Consider the following 15,652-nt stretch of genomic DNA (forward strand, 5'->3'; position numbering starts at 1 on the left):
TGTCTAGAGTGTTGTCCTGAATACTATAAACCACTGGTGGCATTTTTATATTTCTTTGTATTTTATCTATGTACTGAAAACCAAATCTTCCTCCTGGCTTTACAGCAGTGAACTCCTGATATACACTCACCTAAAGGATTATTAGGAACACCATACTAATACTGTGTTTGACCCCCTTTCGCCTTCAGAACTGCCTTAATTCTACATGGCATTGATTCAACAAGGTGCTGAAAGCATTCTTTAGAAATGTTGGGCCATATTGATAGGATAGCATCTTGCAGTTGATGGAGATTTGTGGGATGCACATCCAGGGCACGAAGCTCCCGTTCCACCACATCCCAAAGATGCTCTATTGGGTTGAGATCTGGTGACTGTGGGGGCCAGTATAGTACAGTGAACTCATTGTCATGTTCAAGAAACCAATTTGAAATTATTCGACCTTTGTGACATGGTGCATTATCCTGCTGGAAGTAGCCATCAGAGGATGGGTACATGGTGGTCATAAAGGGATGGACATGGTCAGAAACAATGCTCAGGTAGGCCGTGGCATTTAAACGATGCCCAATTGGCACTAAGGGGCCTAAAGTGTGCCAAGAAAACATCCCCCACACCATTACACCACCACCACCAGCCTGCACAGTGGTAACAAGGCATGATGGATCCATGTTCTCATTCTGTTTACGCCAAATTCTGACTCTACCATCTGAATGTCTCAACAGAAATCGAGACTCATCAGACCAGGCAACATTTTTCCAGTCTTCAACTGTCCAATTTTGGTGAGCTTGTGCAAATTGTAGCCTCTTTTTCCTATTTGTAGTGGTGATGAGTGGTACCCGGTGGGGTCTTCTGCTGTTGTAGCCCATCCGCCTCAAGGTTGTACGTGTTGTGGCTTCACAAATGCTTTGCTGCATACCTCGGTTGTAACGAGTGGTTATTTCAGTCAAAGTTGCTCTTCTATCAGCTTGAATCAGTCGGCCCATTCTCCTCTGACCTCTAGCATCAACAAGGCATTTTTGCCCACAGGACTGCCGCATACTGGATGTTTTTCCCTTTTCACACCATTCTTTGTAAACCCTAGAAATGGTTGTGTGTGAAAATCCCAGTAACTGAGCAGATTGTGAAATACTCAGACCGGCCCGTCTGGCACCAACAACCATGCCACGCTCAAAATTGCTTAAATCACCTTTCTTTCCCATTCAGACATTCAGTTTGGAGTTCAGGAGATTGTCTTGACCAGGACCACACCCCTAAATGCATTGAAGCAACTGCCATGTGATTGGTTGGTTAGATAATTGCATTAATGAGAAATTGAACAGGTGTTCCTAATAATCCTTTAGGTGAGTGTATCCTCCTATTTCAATCTGGTCAGTTGTCCTGTGCTCTTAGAAAGATAGAGATCTGTCAGTAAAGTGCCAACAAATGGGTCTACAAGGGGAAAAAACAAAACTGTTCTTTAAATAATAATAACAACAATAATGCAGACATTTTGGGTCAATTGCAAAGAATTGAAAGCTGTGTACTAACTGGAGATGATCCCGCATGTTTAATGTCCATTGCAACAAAGTCGGCGGCTGAAGTTGGTCTCCAGTTGCAGACTAAACAAGCTCTGCATTGCAACGAACCCCAAAATCACTGCTGCTGCCTCTAGAGGAGACTAAGTACGCAACTAACTTAGTCCTGCTCCAGATACGGACTTCATATGGATAGTACCGTACTAAAGGGAACTAAATGTGAAAAATTACAATGTATTGACTATTTTTGTTACTGAACTACTCATAACTCGATTCATAACCACTAATCATTTTGTTTTACATATCAAATAGTTACGTTTTTGTTTTTGACATTAACAGATTGACATGTAATTTATTAATAATGATCTGTTGGACAGTGGTGAAATTGACACCACAGCTAACAAAAAAACATAATTAAATTAAGAACCAGTGTACCAGTTGTCGGTTGAAAGGTTTTATTAAATACTATGAAATAACTGAGCATATATTGAAAGCTCTACAGGAATTATTACCCAACTGGAATTGCAATGCGATATTATATTAATTATATGGAGTTATAATACAATTGCGCTGTATGTTAGAGGTGCCGGCTCCCAACCTCCGCCTGTGGATTATACTTGTTATTTTCTTTTAAATAATTCAGACCAAAGTATTGAATGTTTACTCTAGATCAGGGATGGTGAACCTTTTTTGGCTGGAGTGCCCAAAGTCTGGTTTGCATATACTTTGCTAAGTGCCAAAGGGTGCCAATGATAAATTAGGGATATAAAAGTTTATACAGAGGCTAAACAGCATTTTTATTAATAAATATTTAGGTTTATTTTTTTCTTGTAATTAAGTTTTTATGCAAACATGCCAATAAAACAAAAAGCAATACAGAAAAATGTATAAACTATGGACAGATAGAACCATCCCACCCGCCACCTGTATCCACTGCCAACCTCCCCCCACCTTGAACCCCCCCTTATCCCTCTGTAGTCTGGAGAGCAAGTGCAGCTCCAGTCTGCTAATGGCAGTCTGCCACAGAGTATGAAGATGAATTAAGTGAGGCACATAATCTTCCCAAAAAGATTACAAATACGCAGGTTCAATTTTTGCTCACAGATTGTCAATTTACAAATATAAAAATAGTAATAGTAATAGTAAATAGTAATAGCACTTCACTAGCTCTGTCATTTTTGGAATATGTCCCTTTTTATTTTGGACAATGAGAATCTTTAATCCTCATTCAGATTAAATAAATCAATCTTAATTGTATATAATGGAACAGCATGCCAAAGCATGTCACAACATTAAAGAATAAAGAATAAGTGCATCATACAATGAATACATCATGTAAATGTTGCAGTAGTGCTACAGTGCAGTCAAATGCATGAATCACATTTCATCACGCATTAAGTTTGAGGATTATAATGCTAAAATTAATTTAAAAACCCCATTAAAATCACAATCTACCCCCAAAACAAAGTCCCACAGATTCCCCCATTGCCCTGCCGTTTCATACAAGAAGTAGTTTGTTAATTTGGCAGCATTAGTAACCCTTCATATTGTTTTGTTTCGTTTGCACTTGCACTCAGTCATTACCAATGCACCTTCGTTGTTTTCAGCGTATATTTACTTAATATCTACTGCGTTTACATTTTGTAAAATAACTAAAACTGGTAGATTAATAGCCATTGGGTGCCACTTGTGTTTTAAGACATACAGTGCAGTTATCAATCTAGCGTTAGTACGAATGTGCACAAATGTTTGTCATGGAGGGTGATCAGTGCCAAAATGAAGATGAACGTGATTATGAACATGAACATGAACAGGATTATTAACATGAACATGAACATGATTATGAAGACGAACATGAAGAGGATTATGAGCTCTGGATAGGACAATACGCGCACTGGTCCCGCCCACCAGCTCTGATTGACAGAGTTCAATGTTTTGTCACATCGGAAAAAAAAAGAAATACAAGAGACGCTATGAAATGTAGAAGCGCATTGAGACAAACGGGAAATAAATATATACATGTTGAAACTAATGAATGTATAAATACATGTTTAAATAAACACATAAATAGATGAATACATACATACATACATACATACATAAATATACCTAAAAACAATCATCCATACATCATAATTTGGACCCAAAAAATCCCCCTGATGAAGATGAAGATGCAGACTGTGCGCTTTTACAATGTTGCCAAAGAAAGTGATCAGAAGTCAGAGGCAGAGCGATGGCGGACAGACGTGTTTCAATGCAAGTTAAAACTGGATAGTTTCCATATTGTGTTTTGTTTTTGTTTTTTCGGGAAAATGTACAGACACATCTACTCGCTCACACGGTATCTATATATAAAGGGAGGTGTTAGATTAAGTCCTAGATTTGACTCTATTGCAATAATTTTAGGCTTTATACAATGTATTGTGGAGCTATAGTACACATACATAAAGATATAGGAAGGCTTTATTCATAACGTAACGACTGGGCGGGACTCGAACCCGCTCTGCCGCGTCACAATGCACATTCGCCGCAGCGCCATAGCGAGGCTGCAGAGCACTGGGTAAGACGCACGACTGCGAGACTGGAATTTTTTCAGAGTATGGAGGACTATCCAAGCTTACATTTTTAATACATACACAGAGAAAATAAATACACGATTATACAAATACATGGACATTTAGGGCTATCTATTTATGTGTTTATTTAAACATGTATTTATACATTCATTAGTTTCAACATGTATATATTTATTTCCCGTTTGTCTCAATGCGCTTCTACATTTCATAGCGTCTCTTGTATTTCTTTTTTTTTCCGATGTGACAAAACATTGAACTCTGTCAATCAAAGCTGGTGGGCGGGACCAGTGCGCGTATTGTCCTATCCAGAGCTCATAATCCTCTTCATGTTCGTCTTCATAATCATGTTCATAATCATGTTCATCTTCATGTTCATAATCATCTTCATAATCATGTTCATCTTCATGTTCATCTTCATGTTCATAATCATGTTAATAATCGTGTTAATAATCATCTTCATGTTCATAATCATCTTCATGTTCATAATCACGTTCATCTTAATTTTGGCACTGATCACCCTCCATACATCACACTAACATCTTGCTCGTGAAGTGCAGATCTGCGCTGCTCCACCAATGGGGGCGGGGGATTCTTCAGTTCTGCGCATAACTGCGAAAATCTGCGCACAAGAACCCGACCTGAAACATGAATATTCAGACAATGACGTTAGCGCTGCTCAATTACATGGGGCCGGTGCCGTCACTGCCAAATACACTGACTGGATTCCTAAAGTGCCAATCAGTTTAGACAATTGACAGGCGGGCTGGCAAAAAAACAGCACAAAAACGCACACAGTCGCTCACTTGGCGAGCCCACCTATACGGCTGTGCGTGCCGCTGCGGGCACGGTGCCACAGGTTCGCCATCCCTGCTTTAGGTCTAGTAGAAACTCAACTGCACCGGCACTTGCCAGTTTGAATGAAACCAACGCGCGTTTTTGTCGTACTGTTACCCCCGGTGACATGGCACACACACACACACACCGACACACACACACACACACCGACACACACACACACACACACACACACACACACACACACACACACACACACACCGACACACACACACACACACACACACACCGACACACACACACACACCGACACCGACACACACACACACCGACACACACACACACACACACCGACACACACACGGACACACACCGACACACACCGACACACACACACACACACACCGACACACACACGGACACACACCGACACACACACACACACACACACCGACACACACACACCGACACACACACACGGACACACACACACACACACGCATACACAGACACAAACACACACGGACACACACACACACACACACACGCATACACAGACACAAACACACAGACACGGACACACAGACACGGACACACACACACACACACACACGCATACACAGACACAAACACACAGACACGGACACACACGGACACACACACACACACGCACAGACAGACACGCACACACAGACAGACACGCACACACAGAGACAGACACACACGCACAGACAGACACGCACACACACGCATACACAGACACAAACACACAAACACGGACACACACGGACACACACACACACACGCACAGACAGACACGCACACACAGACAGACACGCACACACAGAGACAGACACACACGCACAGACAGACACGCACACGCACGGAGGTGTGTCTGTGGAAATGTGAAGGTGGTTTCTCTTTGGCATGTATGCGTTACGCCCACCATGTACATGTCCCGCTACACTAATGCTGTGATTTGTCTTCTGGCTGTAGCGGGTAGGGCGTCTGACAGCATGACAGTCATTTATTTACAGACATTTTAGGTCAATATGTAAAATGCAGTACATGCACAAAAAGCAGCTGACATTTAACATATTAGTGAGGATTTATGATTATACATGATTATACCTGCTGCAGATAACATCTAAACTTTTTAATGTGCAATACCAGTATTTCTTAAAATAATAATCATAATAATCATAAAACAAATAATGAAATTTGTATACAAGCATAAGTGGATATTATAATCGCTTATGGCGTTTGCCATTGTTTAGCACCTCCTGCCAAGACAACATCGCCTCAAATTGAAAACTACAAAATATTGAAGGTATTTTTCAAATTATATGTCAGATACATTAAGTGCACGTCTACAAGTTTGTGTTTCTTCATTAAACCTGGCGTTTCAGAGGGGAATATTAAAACGCGGTGAAAGGTTGAAGGAAAGGATGCTTTTGGATTAGGGAGTCCCTGAAGCTGGAAGAGCAGGTGGAGAGAGGGAGCGCTTCTGCGGGATGGGGGTGACCGGAGTGCGGGGCTGTTGGCGTGGGATCAGGCAACAGACAATGGTAACAATGGACAATGGTTTATTGTACTATTATGGCTATCCATTGTTTTGTGTCTCATTAATAATCAGCTTTATTGATCCATCTCTGACACTGAAGAGACTATACTACTTTTATCACTGTAAAAAAAATAAGAATCTTTCTTTCTCTATTTATTTTGCATTGATTTTGTATACTGTTTGTTGCAGCTTTAAATTAGATGTTTGCTACAGTGATGGATAGGACACACATTTTCTTTATAGCTTATCTATTCAACAGAAGCAAAGAGTTTGCCCAAATGTTTAACTTTGCTGGTTAAATGCGTATTTTCCCCTCTCGTGCAGCTAACATATCAAGAGCGGTGTTACAGCATAAAGAAAGAAAGACAAATAAATTATGAAAAATTAGAGAAAGCTAGCAGGGACTCATTTGCACAAAAACGGTCACAACCGCTTTCTGATTTCCCGCCCTCGGGCAGTATTCTCTACTGGAAATGAAAGGAAAATTCGATTGGAAGGCAAACTAATAACAATACCTGGCCTCTTCTTTGTGCTATTAGGCAAGTTATATATTTCATCCTTCAGAATTTAATTGTATTTTTACAGATGGCAAAAATAGCAAGGAATACAGATTGTGGAAGGGAGGATTTTGCTTCTGTGATCACTATTAATGAAATATTTCTATTTTTTTATAATTATAATTATTGTTGTTTTTAAGCAAAAGGTGCATCTTAAGTATTTTTTTAAGGAAATACTTTCTGCAGCACTCTGGATCGTATCATTTGATCTACACAGTACATAATTAATAAATGAGGATTACATGTAGAGAGAAAGAACAATATTATATATTATATATATATTATAATATATTCGATCCACATCTCAGACCTGGCCGTTTAGATGTTAGCTTTCTGTTCTCAGTGCTGGTGTCCTGTGTTGTCTCTCCCCCAGGAGCTGTAGAGGCCAGCGCTCTCCCTGACTCCCACTGGGCAGCAGCAGCAGCAGGAGTGGGGCAGGACACAGGGCCCACCGCTACTGAAGACCACCAGGGGCTGACTGAACAGCACAGTAGGAGATGGAGTGAGGAGGAGCTCAGGGGATCCCAGGGAGTCAGAATGGCAGAGGCGGAGACTAAGTGTGCGACACACGGACGATATACGCTGTGGTCTGACCAAGCAGGGTAAAGGGTCATGCCTCCTCATGTGAAAGGTGAACCAGATCTGAACTCCATCCACTTTAAGATTCAGTCCCTTGCTACTTCGGAGCTGGTCTCACAATCACAAGCCTGTTAAAATGGAGTTGGAGGGACTGGACTGCGTTACGTTGGCTGCCTATGGGGCAAGAGGAATGATGGAAGAGGGCTTGGGTGTATCAGGGAAGGAGAGTCCCTTGTCTGTGCCACTACAACAGCAGCAGCAGCAGGAGGAGGAAGAAGAGGAGGAGCATCCTGGGACCTCCAGCATGGCCGTCCCATCCCTGTCCCCCACTGCCACAACACCCAAGCCCCCTGCTGACAGGGAGGGCAGTCACCACTGAGCCCATTGCGGGAAGAGCTTCCGGCGCATGGGCAACCTCAAGAGCCACCAGCACGTGCACACGGGCGAGATGCCCTATTGCTGTGCCTACTGCGGCAAAAGCTTCACCTATGCCATCAGCCTGAAGTCCCACCAGCAGACGCATGCCAGTGAGCACCCCTTCCGCTGCGCTCAGTGTGGTAAGAAGTTCGGCCGGCCGGAGGCGGCTGCGGCAGCACCAACAGATCCATGCAAGCCGCCGGCTCTACTGCTGTGCCAAGTGTGGCAAGACATTCGCGTGCTCCGGCCTGCTGAAGATCCACCAATGCATCTACACCAGGGAGCGTCCCTACTGCTGCCAACAGTGCAGCAGGAGCTTCGGCTGCTCCGAAACCCTGAAGGACCACCAGCACATCCACACGGGTGAGCGGCCCTACCCCTGTTCCCTGTGCGGCAAGAGCTTCAGCCACGCCAGCAGCCTGAAGAAGCACCGGCCCATCCACACCGGTGAGAAGCCCTATGGCTGCACTCTCTATGGGAAGACATTCAGCTGGGCCGAGAGCCTCAAGGACCACCAGCAGATCCATACCGGAGAGTGCCTCCACTGCTGTGATGACTGCGGGAGGACCTTCAGTCGGGCCCGGGAACTCAAATCGCACCAGCGCACACGAGTGGGAGTAAGAACACAGGCAGTGCACTACTCAAGAGCATGGGGCATGGAGATCATCTTGGGTTTCTGTGCAGAACAGCATCAAAGTTTGCAGATTCAATCTTTGGAGGGCAACGTGTCTGAAGCTGGGTTCTGTGGTTTGGGATTGTGTAAATGCCATACTGTGCTCCCTTGACACCTCTGCTGGAATGTGAGTCAGTCCGTCTTCTGCGTACTTATGGACGTGTTGTGTAGCACCAATAAATCCCACATTGTTTTTTTGTTGTTGGCACAGCTGGCCACAGACACAAACAGGGTGACATTAAGACTGGTTATTTATTTATTTATTTATTTATTTATTTATTTATACTAATATTAATTATACCTACATCAGGGACTTTTAATAATTATTTACATTTATATTGCAAGTGAAATGTATGTGTTCATCTAAGAAAGAAAATCCACATTAATAATAATAACTATATAAAAAATAACTATAATAATAATTATAATGATTATAAAAAAAACATATCTAGAAAACATCTAGAATCTATGAATCTCTTAATATGTGTTAATATAGCATAAGCTGGAAGAGAAAGAAAGGAAATAATAATTCTACATTTTACTTTCTGCACGACATACATTATACAGGATGTTCTTGAACCTCATTATCTGTCTTGGTGCAAATAAAATAAATCAATGGATCATTGTAATCACTAATCTATGTTGGATCTATAATTTGTTTTTCTGAATCTTTCAGTTTTGTTTTGACAGGAAACCTATGAAAATCACCTTCTAACTCTCCTGTAGCTTGTAGATTATAACTCAGAGGGAGGTGTGTCTGTGGCCACTGTAGTTTGCTGGATGTGACACAATGGCTGCTCCAGTGAATGACGGAGAGGTGTGACACAGTCGCCGCCCCCAGAGCCCCGCAGCGATCCCAGGCAGCCTGGTTGTGGAGCTCCCCCTGTGGCAGGGGGTCACTGGACCGCACTAAGCTGTGACAGAGACACAGAGTGGCAGAGTCAGAAGGAATTGTGTCCTATTCAGAAACGCCTGCTTGTGTCTGTGCTGCGCAGGGAAATTACTTTAACTCTGAATGTTATATCATGGACTGGACATTGGGTAAGTTAGCTTCACAGACTGCAGTGTAACAGTTACCATAAGCCCTGTGTCTCAGATCCAGCTCTGAGCATCTTCTTTCATTTCCACGTGTATTTACTAAAATCAGAGTAACAGTGGGCAGACGTACCTCTATAGCAGATGAAGTTGAGTCTCTCCTCACAGGGCCGGTCAGTCCAGGCGTGGTCCTCAGTAGTATTGGACATGGCTCCACAGTAGCTGTACTGGGGGCACTGGGGCTGCCCTCCCTGGACCCACTTTTGGTATCCCAGGGCCTCCCTGTTCACCCAGAACCAGGAGCGGGTTATGAAGCTCTGCCTCAGGCCCAGCCAGACGTGGGGGGTCTGGGCGTCTGCGGCTGTCAGCGCTGTGAGGTTGTGCTCCTTCTCTGAGACGATGCTGGTGAGGTCAGTGTAGTGAGCACGGCAGTGATCCAGAGCCTCCTCCCACGTCTTGTTCTCCCTTACCAGGATTAACTCTCGCACGTCTGAAAAGAAATGAAGTAGGATAGGGAATCAAGGAAGAGCAAAATATTTCAAAGTATTGGTGCAAATGACAAACTGTCTTCGAAAGGATCAGCCATTGGCTCAACCTACTCCTCAAGTCAATTGGATTAATGAAGATCGGCACTCGATTCTACAAACAGCCTGGAGATGGATCTTAAATGTGACTGATTAATGATAAAATGTAAAACATGGTTCAACTAATTCAGAAACAGAATACAGTAGGCCTTCCAGGATGCAGTCCCAGACACAGACCCCAGAGGGCGCTGCTCTTCAGCTGGCGATGCAGTGAGTCCTTTCTCACAGAGGGATCTTTCAGGATTTAAAACATGTGCCAAATAAATACACGCTAGGTATGTTGCCATAGAATCTAAATCTAATGGCCAATTTGCATTAGCTGATTTGACTAGAGAAGGATGGTATTTGGAGAGGCAGTATAAACACACTTTATAGTTCACAGTAAGGAAAGTTTTGGTACTTAAATACAATTGCACCACACAGAAACAACAAACAGCCCAGCTTTTGTGTTTACATGTAGCAAAATGTAAAATGCCAAAGCAATAAAGGCAAGAAAACTAGGAAAGTATTTACCTATTTTTAACAAGCAAACCAAATGCAATGAAAAAGTGACCTTACCTTCCTCACAGATGAATGGCATCATATACCCACTACAGGAAAAATCATTCCATTTGCCATCTTTATACATCCCTGCACATTTCTCATTGCCAAGAAAGTTGTTGGGCTCATATTTATTCCAGTTTCTAAATGACGACGTTCCCCCATCTGACCACTTCCAGGGCTCGTTGAACAGCCCTATCCAGACTGTGCCACCCCCAGCTCTCTTCCTCACTGTCTTGTTCTCACTGTCGTTCTGTATGGTGACCAGGTCAGTGTGTTTCTCTCGGCAGTAGTCTTGAGCTGCGGCCCAGTTTTTACTCTCCTTGACCAGAGTGTATCTCTGGGAGGTGTCGCTGGTCTCTGAGAGAGAGAGAGAAAAACTGGATGAGAGAGGCTGGGAGCAGTGCAGGTGTGTAGGTTTGAAGGCTCTCCTGGTGTGAGCGAGACCTGTTAGACCACTCAGCAGCAGACTCAAAAATGAATTACCTCAACAATTTACAGGATCTACAGTACAGCAGACAGATTGCTTTGTATGACGGCACAGAGTCGGCCCTTTACCTGTGTAGCACATGAAAGGGTGCTCCTCATCACAGCTTAGATCCTCCCAGGAGCCTTGAAAATCCACTGCAGCACAGAAGAGATTAGTCTTCCAGTTGGTGTAGTTGGTCCTCTCTCCACTGACCCACTGCCAGTTGTCGGGGCCATGGTACAGCCCAATCCACTTTCTCCCAAATGTATAGTGTTGGCTCAGTTGTGTAGCTTCTGCCTCTGTGTAAATGGTGGCCAGATCTTTGTTCTCATCTCTGCAGTATTTCTGTGCCTCTGAGAAAGTCTTCTGTTCAGTATGGTTGGAGCATCTCTCAATGATATTTCTTGATTTGTTGTCTGACAAATAAAACATGGATAGAATGTGAAGCAGGAATGCAATGCAAACGATACTATTTATCTTGGGAACACATTTGATTCTGAAAATCTCACACACTACTATACAATACTATACTATACTATACAAGTGTTGGTGAGTGGGATGAATGAAGTTATGCAAATACTGGAATGTGATCTGTGATCACCAGAGATTACAGATGTTTTCCCTTTTGTGGATGTGGGTTTATTTACTTGCATGGTGAAACAAATTGGAAGGAAATGCTTCATGTTGTGTATTGAAACTATTATTAATCCTGATGACGGAGTAAGACTGTGAAACACTAACTGTGGAGTTGATACTTATGACAAATCCAGTGTTTCAGTTGTTTTTCCTTATGACACAACCCATCCTGAAACCCCAAGCATATCTACTGACTTTTGACATTCACCATTATCTGGCAAGTTCAAAATGTTTAAGTTTGAAAAGTTTCTTATATGATAGAGTTGATCTGGAAGAGTATGATACATTTTATACACAATAGCAACATGTAAAGATGCATAAAACCATTATTTTAGGAACAGTGTGTTCCCCTTAAATGTAGTTATGAAAGTTTTAATATTATTAGCCATACATTACTAATGGAGCATCTCTAAATAATATCTCTACATCTAGAGAGATGGAATCAAAGTCAGCGGACACCAAGCGTTCCTCCAGGACCAGAGCTGGGAACCACTGGTATAAAGAAAAACAAGATTTTAATGACTTACTATCACAGCAGATGAACCCAGTTGTGATGCTGCATGAGGCATCTGACCACATGTTTCCTAATGCTGGCTCCATTATGACACAAGCCTGTGACCTGTTGACATTGCTTGGTCTTTCCGGTGCCCAGTTTCTAAACAATGACTCCCTTCCATTGGACCACTTCCAGGGCTCGTTGAAGAGGCCTATCCAGAAGACACTGCCCTGCCCTCTCTCCTTCGCTGCCTCGTTCTCCCTCAAGCTCTGGATAGTGACCAGGCCAGTGTGCTGTTCTCTGCAGTAGTCTCGAGCCTCAGTCCAGTTTCTATTCTCTCTAATCAGAGTGTACCTCTGGGTGTCATTGTCTGTGTCTGAGAAGGAGAGAACAAACAGCCCACAGTCAGAGTTCCGGTCTCAGTCTGAACACTTCAGCACTACAGCTTAAAACTCTACACTCTACACTAAAACACTACAGCACAGTGGAATGAATATCCAAACACAGCCCATTTGTAGCCTTGTTGCCCTTTCCACAATTCTCCATGTGTCTCTGGCTTTAACACACAGAGAGAGTGAGATGGACTGAGTACTTGATGCTGCAGGTTAACCCAATAAAATCAGGGAAACACAAACAGCGTCTCATAAGGAGCTCTGCTTCTGACCGATGTGTGAATATGATGAAGTGCAGTGAATTGTGTCTTACTTGTGTAACACATGAAAAAATTTGTCTGGTGACAGACAACATCCTCCCAGGTGCCTTCGTCATTGAATTTAGCACAGAACCAGTTCTTCTTCCAGTTGTAGAAGGTGACTTCCTCTCTGCTGGACCACTGCCAGTTTGGTTGGTCACGATACATGCCCATCCAGGCACTTTGTTGAATTAAAGACAACAGCTGGTCTTGGTCAGTCTGGTTGTACACAGTGACCAGGTCAGTGTACTTCTGCCTACAGTAGCTCTGAGCTTTAGTCCAGTTCATCGGAGTCGCCACATAGTGGTATGTCTTGATGTGGCACTGGGTGACTGCATAGAGGCCTGAGGAGCAAATCAAACAATCACTCAGGACTCTGATGACACACAGTAAGCTTTTTTAAAAGAATGTCTACAATTAGGGTTGTGACGAAGTTCGAATCTGCATTCGCAGATGTTGAACTTCACACGTTTAGCAAATCCAAACTCCGTTGAATACTAAACCAAACAAATTCGAATTTAAAACAAGGGCAGTAATGTTCAGACTGTACAATGCACTAGTTAGAGCTCATCTGGATACTGTGGACAGTTCTTTGCTCCACACTTCAAGAAAGATATCACTGCTCTAGAGGCAGTTCAGAGGAGAGCAACCAGACTTATTCCAGGTCTGAAGGGAATGTCCTACTAAGAGACTGAGGGATCTGAACCTTTTCACCGGAACAGAGGAGACTACGTGGGGACTTGATCCAAGTCTTCAAAATCATGAAAGACATCGACCACATCAAACCAGAGGAGCTTTTCCAGATCAGCAGGGACACACGGACCCGGGGACACAAATGGAAATTGGGCTTCAAGGCATTCAAGACAAAAACAGCAGACACTTCTTCACACAGAGAGTCGTCACAATCTGGAACAAATTCCCCAGCGATGTGGTAGAAGCTGAAATAGACTGGATAGGATCCTTGGATCACTCAGTTATTAATGGACACCAAACGAGCATGATGGGTCGAATGGCCTCCTCTCATTTGTAATCTTTCTTATGGTCTTATGTTCCTTTACAATCCAGGATCTAAGATCTCATATATTGTATACACTTGTGTAAATTGGAATTTGTAAAATGTATTATGCTTTGAATTGTTCTGTATTATGTAAATTGGAATTTGTAAATGTTTTATGTCTTGAACTGCACTGTTTTTTTGCAGTTTGTATATATATTTTGTAAGTCTCCCCAAATAATAATAGTAATACAAATAAATTACAATTACAAATTGACATGCAGTATGAAAGGAGGTTAAGTCATGATGTTTAAAGCCAAAGGTGTATTGCACATATATTGTATTTTCAAGTGTGTGCATTTAACCTGTTTTAATTTCATTTTTTTCTAATGCAGCCACTTGCTGAGAAAAATGTAAAGCAATAAAATGTATGAAAAAAAACTTGAATATAATTAATTCACTTGTTTAAACATTTGAAAAACTATAGTGAGGGGGGAAGAAAACACACAAATCCAACAGCTCTCATATTTAAACTGCACCATAAAATACAACATTGCAAATAATGAAACGTCCATCGGCAAACTAACTTTACCATGAAATCTTACACTTTTATAATGTAGTCATTTAAGGATATGTAAGATTAATAGTTTATATTTGGAATGTGCGTGCTTTTTTGTTTTTTCTCATTTCTACATCATTTACTCGAGTATTTGGGTTTGACCTTTTGTCCTTCTTTGGGCAGTTTTTGTCGACCACATAACTGATGCCAAACGTGCTAAAACCCCTGCAGGTCAGCTCCCCCTTGTGATGCTCATCGCAGCAGCTACTGTCTATCAAAGCAGAGGGGCTTGTGTTTTTGAAATGTAGTGTAGCTTAGGCTAGTAGTACATGTAAGTAGTAAAGTGACTAGTAATATTAGTATTAGATACATGTTAAGAACATAAGAAACCATGTTGAATTGTAACTTTTGCATCTGAACAGTTAATTCAAAATGTCTGAAAACTCATGCAATTGTTATAGTTTGAACAGTGAAATAATAGTAATACATTGGACTATGAGCTGATGTTTTTTCAACTCTATTTCACATTTACAGCATTTAATGTTGTCTAATAAAAACTGTAGTAAACTGATTTTACAGTACTACTGGCAAATACAAAATGCCCCTCAACCTACAACTAAATACACTATGTCAGCATCCGATGTATTTAATGTTTTAAAATCCACATTCGACGGATGCAGATTTCTGTCAGCTCCATCACATCCCTATTTACAATACAACCCTTGTGAACCTTTTTCTGAGCTCAATGATACACTGCTGAAGATCCAGCAACATGAATGAACGGTCAGGCTAGTGGGCAACGTTAAACTTAACACGGTCAAACTTAAGAAAGGTGTGTCTTTTTGATGGAGAGATGAGATGGGCAGCTAGCTTACAATCAGATCGACACACCATTGGTATGATCAAAACCATGGAGCAGCTAGTGTGTCCTGACTAATTACAAGCTTTGTTCTGTTTTATGGCTTTTTCACTCTGT

Source organism: Amia ocellicauda, chromosome 14 (assembly GCF_036373705.1).
Source record: "Amia ocellicauda isolate fAmiCal2 chromosome 14, fAmiCal2.hap1, whole genome shotgun sequence".
Classification (NCBI taxonomy): domain Eukaryota; kingdom Metazoa; phylum Chordata; class Actinopteri; order Amiiformes; family Amiidae; genus Amia; species Amia ocellicauda.